Below are 16,112 nucleotides of genomic sequence, written 5' to 3'. Positions count from 1 at the left end.
TGGTGTGAGAATGCAGCAGGATATAATCAGGAGAATTCAGCTCGAGCTAATGGGAAGGGGGGGCGGGGGATAGGGATGACGTTTTCCCTGCGCTCAGTTGCTGATGCTTCCTTCCACATCTTTTTACGTCATGTCTTGCCTCAGGAGACCCCCCCCACCCCGTCCCCCCCGTCCCCCGTCAGACAGTGATAGTCTCTCGCTGTGAGGTAAATCTATGAACATCCAGATCAGGAGGATTTCAGGGGCAGTCCTCCTGAAATTCTCTAAAAATGTTCACGAGTGCTTATGGGGAAACGGTTTAAGAGAAGGTCACTCAGAGCCCACCAGGATCAAAATGACAGAAGGTGAAACAGTCCCTGTCCTGTCCCTGTTGAATTTCTATACATCAACATGCTTTCCTCGCCTTTAAGATGTGCTTTCAGCTTCACTGAATTCATCATCAGGAGCTTAACTTTTTACTCAGACCTTTTCTATTAAATACAATCAGTTCTATCCCATTGATGATCTTACCTCGAGATAATAAAAATGATTCATGCATCACCTCCGACTGTTTGTCTCTGGACGACTGAATGAAGTCTATACTGAAGCGGTCCTGTTCCAGCTGCTTGTTTTTAAGTCAGCAACAACAGCTGGATGAGCAGGGACACAAACATGCTGAAATCAGGACAAAAAACACACTCAGACATCAAACTTTAAGAGATTAAAAGCTCAGGATGGTACTGCCTGTACGGAGGGAACTGGCACAGTCTGTACTGATGCTGCAGAATTTTTAATCTCCCTGCTGCACGGAAAATGTTAAACTAAAAAAAAAAAAAAAAAGATCCACCCTGCAGGTTATCGTTTCTATCACGTCCGTCTTAGGTGGAGACTTCAGGGGCCCGTGCGTGTTATTAGGAATACCGACTGTGCCCTCGGGGCCCGGAGAAATATTTTGATGTCACGAGTGTTTCCCTGCAGAGACTTCAGTGAGCGGAGCGATTCCCAGCAGCACCGTGGGCAATTTGGGGCTTCACCTCCTGCAGATGTTGCTCTCTCTTTGGCTCGGACTCAAGTGTGTCTGGCTAATTATAGCAGCCCGCCGGCCGGGACGGCTTCAGACATCTGGTGTTATGTGCACTGTTACTCCTCGGTTTGTGACGGACTCCCGCAGGACAAAGTTCACTATGAGACGACACCTTGTTTTTGTTATTTTATCTGCGCTCTGTGCTGGGTTGTAACGAGGCAGAAGGTCACACAGCTTTAATTGCAGATTCATTGATGGAGGATGAAAAACATTTAGTCGCTGAGCTGTCAACAATTATACGAGTCAAGTGATCACTTATTTAAAGGAACACTGCACCGATAGAGCAGCTCTGGTTCCCAAAGTAAGAACCATTGTAGTAAACCATTGGTTTTTTAATGGAAAGGATTTTCAGACCAACTCAGGAAACTCTTAAAGACTTTTGTTGAAACATTTATAAAGAGAATAATGCAGCAAACAAAATGAGCACCATTAGTAAGCGGGGCGGGTGGGAGCCAAATGTTTACTGGAAACTGTAAAATGTTTGAAAAAAGTTAAAGAAAATATGGAGAATATTTTCCACTAGTTTAACAGAATGAGAGAAACCTCAACACACTGCCAGTAGCTTCAGAGTCTTCTACCAATCACTGGTTAGTTATGGAGACTGACGTGATGATGACATGACTTGGTCTTTAGTGCTCTTTAAAGGCTTTATATGTGATTTTTTGATCCAGCAGATGTCGCCCTTGAGCACCAGCATGAAACCAAAACAACTCGCGGTGCATTGTTGTGTTAGCATGCTAATGCTAGCGATCTTTATTATGCTCGTATCTTCACACTGCATGTAAATTTACCTGAAATGAGCGTGATCTAGAAACACAGTTAAGCAATGAGTACAGTATGTTATTCTTCTTTTCTCTAGTCCCTCAATTAAACAACTTTTATTCGCAAGGGGAGGAGTCAGTCAGCCGTCCCGGCGATGTAAACAAACTGAAGATAGGACTCTGAAAACTCTGAAAACATCACAGACAGTGGGACTCGGTGTTACACCCATTGTAGACAGTCATGACTCACAGAGTTATTTTCAGAGGATATATTTGATTTCTATTATATTTAAGAGTTAAAAATAAAGCGTTTAATATCTGCAGGGTGAGACCTAACCTAACCCGATCTACTGAATACAATTCAACACAAAAGTTAACCTCTGTTAGGACTTTAGTTGGGAAAGGGCCTCACACTGTGCTTCTTACTGGTGTTGCATGTCTGGTGTTTCTTTTTTTGCAATGCAAATCCAGCAGCATCTTTAGCAGCTTATTCAAAGTCAGGAACAAAGGTTTTTATATAAAATAAATACATGCAGGCATTAGAACGTGTCTCATTGTTACCCTATTGTGAATTTTCCTTATGAATAAAGTATTTCAGATTCTATTAGTAAACAGGGTGGATACACATTGATGTCTCTCTTTCAGCAGCCACGCACTATATCCAGAATTCTGCTGCTCGTCTTCTCACACGTGTGACCACATCACCCTGTTCTTTATAATCTCCACTGGCTCTCCATCCCCGAGCGTATCCACTTCTTATTATCACATTCAAAGTTCTCCAAAACCTGGCTCCCCGCTAATTGTCTGAGCTCAAACATCGGCACACTCCCACCTACACTTTCAGGCCTTGCAGAGCAAACCTCCCCTTTCCCTGCAGGACTAACCATGAGTCCTGGGGGGACAGCACGCTCCCACCCTCTGGAACTCACTCCCAAAAAACATCAGACTCACCCCTCACTCTCCACCTTCAAGAAATCCCTAAAAGCTGACCTCCTCAACAACAGGATTTCTTCTTTGTATTATATTCATTGTTTTCTTTGTTAAGCGTCTTTGAGTATTCAGAGGTTATTAATCAAGTGAGAAGTGGGCTCATTTTCTAAGATTTCATTTAATTGGAAATTTTTATGTAGCTAGTTGAGTCTCATCTCCCTGCTGGTCATTAGTTAGTATGCAGGTTTAAGACACTTCTGCGTTGACTTCACTTTTGAAATGCTTCTTCCATCCATTATGTGTACCAAGCTCATAGAAAGTGAGTACTTGGGACATTTTTTTTGCAGAAATTGAGAATCTAAGTTATAAAATCAATGATGCATTCAAAAACGTGGAGTTCTGAGACATATTGGTTGAAAACATCTCCATCCTCGACCCCCACAACTGTCCCCGAAACGTGTTTAAAGGATTAAATCAGAAAAAAAGAAAACTGCTTCAATTAGCCACTCTTAATCTGATCTCTCTCTGAGGAGCCCCCTGTGTAGATCAAAAAGTGTTCCTGCATCATTAAGCTCTGGACAGCTTGTTTCTCTGTAGCTTCGGTTTGAACAACACCCACAGGTAGGCCGAGAAACAAACGACCTATTATGAGCACTGGTGGCAGATCAGCGTGTTCTGTCCTGGACCTCCTCCCTCTAACCTGGCCTGATGTCAAGCTGCTGGTGCTCAGCCCCCCGCCTCCGTCTGCCTCCTCACATCTACTTCACAATTACAGCCTGTCTGATGGAGTGCTAATCATCATCAGGACCCGCTCCTGTGTTTCTGCTGTAGCTCTGAATCCGCCAGGCTTCTGCTGATGGGGCAAATGTGCCGACAGGGCATAAAAAAAAAGGAAACAAATTGAGGAATTAATTTACCCGGGACATTTGGGCCACTTGAAGGTCAAGCATTTAAGCGTGTGTTTTTTTTTTTGAATTTACAAGGTTTTTGATTTTGCAGAGCATGTTTCTCCAAAAGGAAATTGGCCAATCGTTGGAGCTATTTAACATTATTATACAATAATATTCAGATTTGCTGATATTTTAGTCATTTTTAAGATTGTAGTTATTTTGTTCTAGGAAGGTATGTGATTAAGTTTGATCACATTAGCTTTCTTATTTGGAATAATTCAGTATTATGTAATAACTTTGGTGAGAACCTGGAGAACAACTTTCTCATTGCAGTACGATGTGCACTCTCCAGTGATTGGACACGATCACATCCCAGTCAAGTTGTCAGCTCACCTGAGGGTGGCAAACATCAAGGTGAGGCTTAATTAATTAAATCATTTATATGATTATATTATATAATAATTTAACACAAACCATGAGTCATTGGCTCCACCACTCATTTTCATAATGTTTGCATGCTGAGTGTGGATGTTTGAAGTATTTCAATAAAATGTATATATTTCTCATTAATTAAAGGAGCAATATGTAACTCTGACACCTAGTGTTTAAAATTGGTACTGCAGTCCAAATTCAAAACATTATAGAGAGCTGTCTCCCCCCGCCCCCTCCTCTCTAGAGTCGATGCTCACGCAGGTTGCTGAAGCTTCAGTGTTTAGCCAGCTCTGCATCGATCTGTAAACCTTCCTGCGCTTTAACCTCTTTCCATTTAACAAAAAAAAAAAAAAGGAGCATCTCCAATATTGATCCTAGTTTGAGCACGTTTCTGCTCGTGGAGCTTATTACAAACATGCAGAGGCTTTTTAGGTCGGGTACAATCACTTCTATCTGAACCACTTCTCTTGACTGCTTCCATCGCTGCAACACCTGTTGGTCTCACCTGATAACTGGTCTCATATCTGGCAAACCGAGGGGCTTCCAAAACGGCCGTGTGAGGGTGCCTTAAAATGTGGCGCCAAATCCAGACCATCCAGGACCGGAATCTCAACTTAGAAGGAGGACATACTGACTGAAGGAGGACATATTGACTGCTTTTTAGACAGAGAAGCTAGCTCTTCACCATAGCATGTTTCCTTAATGTCTGATGATACATTAAGGTCATTTTATCGCCTTTATTTATTATAAGTCTTACATATTGCTCCTTAAAGTCCTTTTCCCGTACAGTGGTACTTGGTGGCCTTTAAGTGTAGTAAAAAGTACTCCGATCCTTTACTTCAACCTAACCAGAAATGAAACCGTCTTGTTTCATGCGCGTGAGTTTTTACGACCAAAGAAAACAAACCATACAATCAAGATGATTATATCAATTAAATTATTTTAAATGCCTGTCAAAGTGTCACCCTGTCGGATTCCAAAGAAGAAATGCAGCAGGTGGAAAAAAAAGTTGTTCAGAAGAAGCCAGAAGACATTTCTCTGTGGGGAGTGTTTTTCATTTGAAGGTGAAGGTATGTCCTTTTTGTTTTGCATATTGACCGGGATAATGCGTAACCAGCACAAGCATGTGGAAGATAGAAGGCTGCCTGTGGCTAGCACTACTGACGTTAACCCCTCAAGGCAAACCATTTTGACATTGTTTAACCCCCTGTTTACCCTTGTTTAATACAATGTGTTGAATTATGAATGTTTTTTGTGTTTTTTTTATCTTTATGATTAAACAGAATTTAAATTTGTATTTAACCGACTTTGAAATAAGTCTCTACTTACATCCATTACAAGCAAAGCTCCTTAATGAAAAATGTTATTCAAAGTATTATCAGAAAAATTCCTGTTAAGTGCTTTATCTTTATTGTATAGCTCCATTCATTATGTAAAATGTGTTTATTTGTACATGACTACAATTAAAAGACATTTAAGTACAATGAATATACAGGGGTTAGAAAACAAAAGTTTTCCCAGCTCAGCTCCAACAGGCAAAAATATACAGCGTTAAAAATATTTAGTGCCTCTATTTTATTTAAGCCTGAAGCTCATTGAAAAAAGTGTAATCTAATGCAGGTTTGTGTGAATGTTGAAACTGTGGTATCAAGGTTGGAAATGTTGGCCTTATTAGCATGATTTATAAAAATCACTGCAGTGATAAGACAAATCAGTAATTCAGTTTGATGGATATTTTTCCAATCGTAGTTTGAACAAAATTTGTTTTGTATGTTGTCATGTCCCAACATGTAAGTCAATAAAGTTTATTGTACAAATATTACCCTTATAGCATGGTCCCAAGTGTTTTTCCATCGTTTGTCCTCTGTGCTGTAAACTGAATTTTTCCACAAGAGTTCAAAGGCAGAATAAAGGAAACAAAACACGTGTGATAACATACCTCATACCTACTCGAGGTATCCCTGGTGTTTTTATTGGTGGTATTTCACAGGTTAGACCGGAATCGCAATAAAACGTGAGAACAAGGGGAGGACATCTGTTGAATCATTGCCAAAGCTAGCTGAGTAATCCACAATACAACCTCTGTTGATGATCACAAACATACGCTTATCACTAAGTAATTATTGCTTCACTTTGGGGGAAAAAACACTTCAGTGCAACATATCAGCTAAAGAACAAAACATTTTGATCCACTTGTACTGCAAACACTCATGACTAACACAATATTCCAGGCCCTGTAGGTTGTGAAATCCAAACACAAAAGCTGATGAATTTAGTCCTGCTGAGTAATGAACACGAAGACTCGCATGTGCAGGAGATGTATCTCCAAGATTAGATTTATTTTAGCCTCCTGACTCGTACACTGGTCGCATGTCGTTTACTCATGGTGTGGATTTCTCCGAACTAAAAGACAGACCTGACGCTGGAAGGTGAGCCTAGGTGAGAGAACCTGGTGAGTCATGAAGCCGGGACAGTGTGTCATGTGCTAAGGCTATTAGAGAAGGATCTGGTCTCCTTAAATAACCTGGATTTACGCCTGCCATTGAGACTAAAAGACACACGAAAGGCTGTTTAGGGGGCAGAAGAGAGCATGGACAGAAGGCATTTGTATGAGCTGACTGAGAGGTTGACTCAGAGTCGTAGTGCGAAGACATCTTGCGTTGAGTTGTGTGCTGTGTTAAGACGCTGACTCAGTCTGCAAGGTGTGAAACCATGGACTGTGAAACGTCTTGGTATATGATCCATCTCCTGAATGACAATCTCCTGCACACACACTGACCTGGCTGAACTCAAGGGTCCATTTGAGAGTTTTCCTTATATTGGTTGCAATTTGGTAAAAGACATCGGACCTGCAATTCCTTAAATGGCCACTCGAAGCTGCCTCCAAAAACAAATCAGTCCCTTTGTTAGAAGGCTTAACTTTACAGCAGAAATAAACATTCACAGTTTGGTGCAGGAACACCTTTTGTCCCTTAAGCATATTCTACCATTTATTAAAACTATGAAAGGGTTGACATTTTAAAGAGCATGTTCTTTCAAATTCTTAGTGAGGATTAAAGTTGTGCAAAATTAAAGGTACTAGTCCACTTTGAGTGAAATTTGGTTTGCACAGTGAATCCACACATTGAATTTAAGACCAATATTCACTCTCTTATGTTTCCAGTCTTCAAGGTTTGTTTATTGGTTAGGTACATTTGTTGTGCAGACAGGAGAGTCAGCATTCCAAAGATACATACAGCATAGCAATACAAATGAAAGGTTAAAAAGACCAGACAGAATTCATAAGAACAAACATCGTCAATTACATCAGGTCAAGTCCTTACACAGACACAAGTTCAGAATATCCTGGCATGGTAAAAGTGCATCATCTTGTGCTGGCTTTGTTAGTTAGTGCTAAAGCTGCAGGTACAAAAGTGTTTCTGTAGCGTTTTGTTCTCCCATTTGGGAGCAACAAACCGACAACCGGGGTAGAGAAGCTGAAACTCCCCATTTAAAGGCCGAAAACAGTCATGGAGACTAGAGCCTACCTTACGCTGTTGCTGTAAAGAATTAAGATCTTGTCACCACTAACACTAGAGAAGATATATAGAGATTTATACTGCGTAAAATTAGATTCTTAATCTCAATGAGGTTTCCCTGGTTAAATAAATTCTAATATAATGAATCATAGATAGTCATGGATCTATAGTGCCAGATAAAAAAAAACCCTAAATAATAGAGAGTAAAGGATCATTATGACATCAGGGTCTTGTTCTAAACCATGAGGAATGTAATATTTCCTCATTTCAGCAAACAAGGCTCAGGTGAAACGGATTATGTTCTCATTAGAGCCTAAAGTCTGAATCAAACCTCAAACTGTGACCTTACAAACCCTCTGAGATCTTGTGTGGTTTCCAAAGAGTTTGTGACCGGGAGCTAGCGTTCGAAGAAACCAGCAGGAGTAGCAGCTACTCCTCCGCTCACCTTTTTGGGTTCTGTCATGATGAAGCCTGGCCGGGAAAATTCCAAGTGAAATTGCAGTGAAACATTTTGCTCTTGGCATTCAAAGATGAAACTCACTCTGAAAATTTCAGGATGTTTTCAGGAGTTTTGTGTATATGTGAATAGTGCTGTAATTTGCCTTTTGTTGTAAAGTGGCCGACAAGGGAAACTGACCTCTACAGCCGAAATGACTCACATTATAGGAAAGAGGTGTGAAATTCAGAAACCATATTAATTCAAAGGAAATCAAGTCAGTCAGAAACCAAATGAATTAAAAGGAAATACATAATTCCAAAACAAATGCAACGACCAGAACATGATGGTCGTCACATGAACAAGTGAAAGAAACGGGCCGCAAAAAGTGGAAACCGCCATATTAACATCAAACATGCTGCAAACAGATGAACAATTTAAAGTCACGATGATAATATGCAGTTGTTTTAGCGTCTAGTTCCATTGCAGCTCTTTTCAGATGTTGCATTTGTTTTGGAATTTGGCATTTACTTTTGAACTGGTATCATTTCTGAAGTCGTATTGGCCATTATGCCCTCGTTGGACAGCGTATGATTAGCAAAGATAGAAAATATTCCAACTTTTCAAATATAACGGTTTTCTGCCACCCTCTGTTTTCCACTTAGTTGATTTTATATTTGTGCATTTGTCAGAGAAAAAAAATGTAAAGACATCCACCTGGGGTCTGGTAAAATATGATTGGAATTTTTTTAAATATTTGTGGACCCCTTGCATAATAGTGGAAAAAAGTATTACTTCAGCCTTATTAACATAATTACAGCAGAGTGACGGACAAGCTGGCATCCCCTGTAGCTCAGTGATGTGGGTCAGCTGACAGGAGCATGCAACACACACAAATGCATTATTCAGTGTTGTGTAACAAAGCTTACATAACTCTCACTTAAACAGAAGCATCCCCCTTCAACCCATGTTACACACTGTGCATTTATTTGCATCAGTGACACAGATGCAGGACTTAATCCCAACAGCTGGATTGACCAGATAAAAGCCGTGACCTCAAGACAAATTCTGAGAAAAAAGCTCTCTATGTTACATGTCAATCTCTCAGCTGGGGGCTGACCACAGGACGTCACTTTTACAGAAAAAAACAAATCAGAGAGCTGTGACAACATTTGTGCTGTCTGCTGGCCAAAAAGCCTCAAGGTGGATTACACATTTGATTTGATGAGGGATCACTTCCTGTGATCTCATCAGTCCTATGACGTCTGGCAAAGGCTGGGCTCATCCTCTACAGTCAGCTTTATTGGGATTTACAAGGTCTCTGTCTCCCCTTTACCCACGCGTCTGCTGAGATTGTATCCTGAATTTGACACAAAACCCTCAAACAGAACCATAATCAAACACCTTTTAAACCCAACCCTTCAAAATAAGATGTAAATGCTTTTTTGAAGACTTCTCTGCAGCTCCAGATATACAGTTTAGCTTACAATATCCCCATAGCAGGAGGCTGAGCAGGTTACAGCAGTGTATTGGCGAGAGGTGGGGAACACTTGGGAGTGTTCACCAGTCAATTACAGGGCTGACGTATAGAGAACGAGAGCAATTTATAGACGACAATTAACCTAATGAGCATGTTGTTGGACCGTGGGAGGAAGCCAGACTACCTGGAGAAACTCAACACATGTACGAGGAGAACTTGTTAACTCCACTGCAAAATTTTGGCTGGGGATTCAAAGCAGGAACCTTCTCGCTCACCATTGCACCACTTTCTTTATTCCAACTAATCCTAACACAGTTTCAGCTTATTAAAATTTTTCAGATGCTTTCTTGCACAAGTGGCCTATATGGCTAAATATTTGATGAATTCAGTCTCACTCCAATATAATGTTTTAAAAGGGGCTCTATTACTGCATACAATGAAGTTTCTGGCATCAGCAAGTAATCCAATGGATGCAGTCACAGTTATGATGAAATAGTGGAAAAGAACAACATAAGAGTCCAAAGCAGCTTCATTACATTCACGTCTTGCTTGTGGTAAATGTTCCTGATTATTACCTGCTGCGTTCAAACATCAGCTTAAATAGTACCAAGGAGATGACTGGAAACGTTTTGTAAAATGTGGGGTTTGAAAAATGTGGTTGTTTGCGTTCAGACATGCAGCTCATCCCGTGTTGTTTGTGCAAATGTGAAAAGGGCTGGACGCATAAAAAAATGGGAAAAAAACGTGTTCAAAGTTTGAGTTTAGATATAAATGTTTATGTTGATTATTACTGGCTGTCAAATGAGATACAGGTAATGGTATAACATTGTTTGTCATCCATTCTCTGTTTTTTTTTTAGAAAGAAAACACCTTTTTAGAAAGGATTTAACCCTAAGGCAGGCCAGAAAACAATTCTAGAAAGTGTGCATTCATAGAGATGAGCAGTAATCAGATCTTATTCATATAGATTTAGACTACACCAGTATTGAATGGATACTTGGTGTGGGCCAGTTTGAAAGTACAAGTATAATATATAGTCTGGTGTAAAGGTTTATGTTCATATTGCACTGTCACCACAAACTCTTTGGGCTTGGTTTCTTATTCTGTATTTCCTCCATGTTGTACAGAACATCACATCATTGTCCTCTGTGGTAGCTTCAACCCCCCCAAATCATGAAACAGCAATCTACATTAAAGTAAAACAAATTTTTTGGAAGAACATTTTGTTCATTGAGCTATTTTAAGAACCAGCCCAGGGGCTGAAATATGATGATCTGATTGTTCAAGTCTGATAAATTATTTTAAGCTTTGCCTGATCTGTTCCCTTTATGTCGCTTTTGTTATTGTGCAGATATGTTCAAACAGCAAAACAGACTCCGTCAGGATTTAAGGACATGGTTGGAATAGGATTATCCGCAGAGATCACATTATGATAAGGAGACAGTGGGGAATAGATAACACAGCATGTTCTTATTTAAAGACTAAACAGAGCAGCTCTTGTTTTAATATCAAACTTTCTTTTAATGTCTGATGCAGAAATTGGAGTCTGGCCTAAACAGCCGGTGTTTGTGTCCAAACACAGATTCAGATGGTCAGTTCTGGGCTTTTCGTCAGTATGCAAATCACGTCAGCTGGCCAATTGTTCAGCGTCACGACCACCAAACAAAGCTCAAATTCATCATGCGCGTCTGCTGATGGAGCAGGCAACGACAGACCGCCAAGGCAAAGTCTGCTCCTCTATGGGACGTATTGTTGTACGCCAATGCAGTCTGAGTCATCCACCGTGAGCGCCCTCCTCGTGGAGGCTCCAGAGCTTGCCAACACCCACCAACAACGGCTGTCCACTTGGTTATAAAATCCCTCCTACATAGAAACAGTCTGTCGGTGGCTGTTTTTTAAACTACTATGGACTGTGTTGATTGATGGATTCTTTAATCCTGTATAATCAATTTGAAGAAATGTTCTTCATAAAAATCTGCACGTTCTTCCTTCAGAACATTTTTAAATAACACAAATAACAGGCTAACTTTTGTGTTTAGCTGTAGTATATAGAGCTTTTTATGTCGTTTCATGAAAGTGGGGAGTCATTTTGAAATGATGTGATTAAAACATAAAGGATATTTCATCCTGTATATCATTTTGGACTTCTGAAGTTGAGGACTTTTTCTCTTCACCTCTTTTTGTAAAATGTTCAGCAGGAGGAAGGGCTTCAGACTATTTCGAACTATATTCCAATCTTCTTTGCACTTTTTCTTAATTATCCAATACACCATGGTTTGCTATTCATGTGTTTACTGCATACACATTTATTTCCCCCTTTTTAACCCCTTTAAAAAAAAAAAAACACCCTCCAAATAATGATCACACGTTAGCTAACAGTTTGTATCCTCAAGATCATTCAATCATTTAAAACATTACCTTTATTTTTCTTTGTTTCAGCTCTTCACTCAGTGTTTGGATGTTTCATTTTCTTTTTTATTCCCTCTTTCCTTTCTTTCTGTACCTAAAGTGAGATGAAATCATAAAAAAGTGCTGAAATATTTTTTATATTGCTTGTTATATTCTACATTTATTAACCTTTCATATTTTATTATTTGATATTTTCTACTGCTATAGTCACTGTCCGTTGGGATAAAGGAAGAATTTCAACCACAAACAACATATTAAAAGAGAAAACGTTATATCCGGCAGCCATCTTTGGTATCCTACTGCCCCCTGCTGGGTGAACCCGTGCATGCAACTACCAGAATGACTAAAATACGTCACATCCGCCTGGGGAGCGTCCACTTTAACACACAGCCGGTGAGAGAGAAGGTGAGTTTTCTGCATCGGCGTCCATCCAACTTTATTTCTATAATTTTTAAAGTTTATTCCTGAAAATAAATAATCTTTGAGCTCAGAGTTCTTCAAAGATGGCGGTTTTTGTTGACGGAGTTGTAGTTTTACAGGTTTTAAATTAGTCTCGAGCAGATGTTGGTGTTGAACTACTCTTAGCTAACGTGTTGGTGTTTTTTTTATTTTTTTTATCACTGCTAATATTTATTATGTTTTATTTACAGATTTACAAGAGAAGACGTGGAAAAAGTCAAGGAACAAGAAAGGTAAATATAATTTTTGTGTTTTTTAAACCCTCGTGTAGTGGATATGTGACGTGTATGGATGTGCATGCACTAAATGACGAACACTAGGGTTACATGTGTGATCGTGCAGACCTTCCAGCGAGGCTCAGCCTGCAGTGGCTCTGATCTTTCCTTCAGTGTCTGCTAGAGAGACGTGAGGCCGTTTGAGGCCCTGCTGTGTGCTCCTCATGGCAGGGTTATAGGTAAACCTCCGACAAAACACACAAGAAGGTCACTGTAAGAGTCCAGGTATTATTAGTAGTGAATAGTCATTGAGCTCACCTTTTTATTCTGAGTTCACTCCTCATGATGCATTAAGTGTTAGAGGTTACTTTGTGTATGAACAAGAAGTCTTACTGTGAAATTCTCTTTTACAGGATGCAGCTGAAGGATGGTGTGTCTCCGCTCAGAGCTCCTGACTGACATCTGATGCTGCTCAGTGACTTCAGGTCAGTATTTGTGATATAAAGACAAAACTTAGTGTTCAGAACAAACTGAACTTTTAAAGATGCTAAGATAAAATGTCTCTGACTCGTCTCCTGTCGTTAAACTGCTTAAACAAAAGTCTAAAAGCAGTTTTAGTTGAAGGTTGTCATTACATTTGATCGACACTTTTCTGAACCTCTCAAAGTTCAAGGTGCATCGTTAACGAGGTCTGAAGCTTTGCAGGGAGAGGAACACTTTGTTTAGAATTCAACAGTATAAAGAGTTAGAGCTCTACTCAGATACTGTTGTTACATGAGTACTGTAATCATCGTGCAGACCTTCCAGCGAGGCTCAGCCTGCAGTGGCTCTGATCTTTCCTGTAGTGTCTGCTAGAGAGACGTGAGGCCGTTTGAGGCCCTGCTGTGTGCTCCTCATGGCAGGGTTATAGGTAAACCTCCGACAAAACACAACGTTAGTCACTGAGAGTCCAGTTAGTACTCGTAGAGGATCATCTTTGAGCTCACCTTTATTCTAAATTCACCTCGAGGTGACGCTTTTGAACCTTTCCATGTGCCAGAAAGTCATGACGGAGTGTTCACTGCTGCACAAGATTATGTTCAAGGGTTGTTTTTTTTGTGTGCACTACTGCTGCAACATCGACTTGATTTAAGAATCACAACATACAGAGCAAGGCTTACGTAATCACATGAGATTACATGTGAAAATATGTTTAAAATGTTGAAATATGACTTTAAGCAAAAGCAAGAAACTTAAATACTAAATGAATGACCTCAGTTATAAATGTTTTAGTTTTTTTTTTCTCATTTTCATGTGTTTAGACTTAAACTGGCCTTTCTTTTGAACTTAGCACTTAATAAAATCACTACTTCAGTATTTAAAAAAACAGATATAAAGACATAATTTGGTCAGATGTTCAGAATGACTTTGCCGTGTTACTTTCTCTACTGCACTCCTCATGATGCATTAAGTGTTAGAGGTTATTTTGTGTATGAAAGAAAAAGTCTTATTGTGAAATTCTCCTTTACAGGATGCAGATGAAGGATGGTGTGTCTCTGCTCAGAGCTCCTGACTGACATCTGATGCTCCTCAATGACTTCAGGTCAGTATTTGTGATATAAAGGAGAGGAACACTTTGTTTAGACTGCAACAACATAAAGAGTTAGAGCTGTACTCGGATACTGTTGTTACATGAGTACTGTAATCATCGTGCAGACCTTCCAGCGAGGCTCAGCCTGCAGTGGCTCTGATCTTTCCTGTAGTGTCTGCTAGAGAGACGTGAGGCCGTTTGAGGCCCTGCTGTGTGCTCCTCATGGCAGGGTTATAGGTAAACCTCCGACAAAACACAACGTTAGTCACTGAGAGTGCAGTTAGTACTCGTAGAGGATCATCTTTGAGCTCACCTTTATTCTGAGTTCATTGACTCACTGCACTCCTCATGATGCATTAAGTGTTAGAGGTTACTTTGTCTATGAAAGAAAAAGTCTTATTGTGAAATTCTCTTTTACAGGATGCAGATGAAGGATGGTGTGTCTCCGCTCAGAGCTCCTGACTGACATCTGAGGCTCCTCAATGACTTCAGGTCAGTATTTGTGATATAAAGACAAAACTTAGTGTTCAGAACAAACTGAACTTTTAAAGATGGTAAGATAAAATGTCTCTGACTCGTCTCCTGTCGTTAAACTGCTTAAACAAAAGTCTAAAAGCAGTTTTAGTTGAAGCTCAGCATTACATTTGATCGATACTTTTCTGAAGCTTTGCAGGGAGAGGAACACTTCGTTTAGACTGCAATGATATAAAGAGTTACAGCTCTACTCGGATACTGTTGTTACATGAGTACTTTAATCATCGTGCAGACCTTCCAGCGAGGCTCAGCCTGCAGTGGCTCTGATCTTTCCTGTAGTGTCTGCTAGAGAGACGTGAGGCCGTTTGAGGCCCTGCTGTGTGCTCCTCATGGCAGGGTTATAGGTAAACCTCCGACATTTCCATTTTGGTTGCAGCAAAGCAAGCGAGATGAGTAGATGATTGAAGTTGTACTCCTCCAGCGTCCTCCATTATCTTATTGAAATGAGAACATGTTTTGTTTTCCAGGAGTGATTAATTCATCTCTGTGATCAGCGGCTGCAGACGTCGGGCATGTTGAACGTCTCTCTGGAGGTAAGATCATTTGAACTCTTCACTGTTTTTAGTAAAGCTAGATTCAAAGAAATGATTTGGTATAAAAATGAACTGCATGTATATACAGTCCAGCTCAGTGAGGTATGAGCTGATGTGTCCTTGTAATGAAGATAAATGCACCTGAGAATGCACTAAGAATTGATGAATCCTGTTTTTGTTCTCCACAGACTTCCTGCCAGCCCCAAAAAGACTTGGTGTGTCCGTAACCGTGACGACTGATGTTAACTGTGATCTTCAACCAGACCAGCAACCAGACTTTGACCCAGGTGAAGAAACAATAAGACTAACTGTAGTGGTGTTTGTTTTTTTTTCCGTTTTTTTTAAAGAATGAAATGTGTAAAATAATTTCCTTCTTTCTCTGCAGATTTTTCCTGCGAGTCAAGGAACCGGCTCGTCTGCTGTTTGGCTGTCTGACAGTCAGATCATGTGGTTTTGTGTCATTGGCACACTTTTGGAAAAGGTGACTCATGTAATGTGTATTTATAAGTAATAACAGAATGACGCAATGTGGAAATAAACATCTGAAACAAACCTGCTGTAGTTTGGGCTTTATTAGTGTCTGCATGATAAACTGTGTTCAGGTAATACAGCTCAGTGTTGTGATGGATCATGTTGTGTATTTGTCACATGCTCATACAGATGTGCAGTGAACTGTACTGGTGTTTGATTTGTGAGAGAACAAGAAGTGAATTCACTGTGCAGCTGGTCTCGCATCCCTCAGTAAACTGTCTGTCCCTTTGTGGAGCATGATTTGCATTAACTCCAAAATGATTTAAATAAACCTCAACCTGATTTTAATGACTGTCAACCAAAATAACCGATGTTCTTGTCCTGATCGAGTAGATAAACGGTGTCATGTTC

The 16,112-nt window shown here is 40.1% G+C and overlaps 1 long non-coding RNA gene and 4 other non-coding genes across 6 annotated transcripts; all 5 read left to right on the top strand.

The window, feature by feature from the left end:
• The first annotated feature begins 12,287 nt into the window (after positions 1 to 12,287).
• Positions 12,288 to 15,782, top strand: LOC109975816 (uncharacterized). 2 transcript variants are annotated; one of them, XR_002277173.3, is made up of 8 exons: positions 12,310 to 12,324; positions 12,570 to 12,611; positions 13,007 to 13,078; positions 14,104 to 14,175; positions 14,584 to 14,655; positions 15,165 to 15,230; positions 15,419 to 15,517; positions 15,616 to 15,782. It is a non-coding gene; the product is annotated as an uncharacterized lncRNA (long non-coding RNA). The 2 variants fall into 2 exon arrangements; XR_010664710.1 differs by lacking the exon at positions 13,007 to 13,078 and having other exon boundaries at positions 12,288 to 12,324.
• On the top strand, positions 12,715 to 12,849 carry LOC114918045 (small nucleolar RNA SNORA9). The gene has a single exon (XR_003806681.2). It is a non-coding gene; the product is annotated as a small nucleolar RNA SNORA9 (small nucleolar RNA).
• LOC114920685 (small nucleolar RNA SNORA9) lies at positions 13,386 to 13,520 on the top strand. The gene has a single exon (XR_003809019.2). It is a non-coding gene; the product is annotated as a small nucleolar RNA SNORA9 (small nucleolar RNA).
• Positions 14,283 to 14,417, top strand: LOC114920688 (small nucleolar RNA SNORA9). The gene has a single exon (XR_003806680.1). It is a non-coding gene; the product is annotated as a small nucleolar RNA SNORA9 (small nucleolar RNA).
• LOC114918043 (small nucleolar RNA SNORA9) lies at positions 14,924 to 15,058 on the top strand. The gene has a single exon (XR_003806679.1). It is a non-coding gene; the product is annotated as a small nucleolar RNA SNORA9 (small nucleolar RNA).
• Positions 15,783 to 16,112: the final 330 nt, after the last annotated feature.

The sequence above is a fragment of the Labrus bergylta genome, chromosome 19, assembly GCF_963930695.1.
Source record: "Labrus bergylta chromosome 19, fLabBer1.1, whole genome shotgun sequence".
Lineage (NCBI taxonomy): Eukaryota > Metazoa > Chordata > Actinopteri > Labriformes > Labridae > Labrus > Labrus bergylta.
This window is presented reverse-complemented; position numbering and strand designations above follow the sequence as displayed.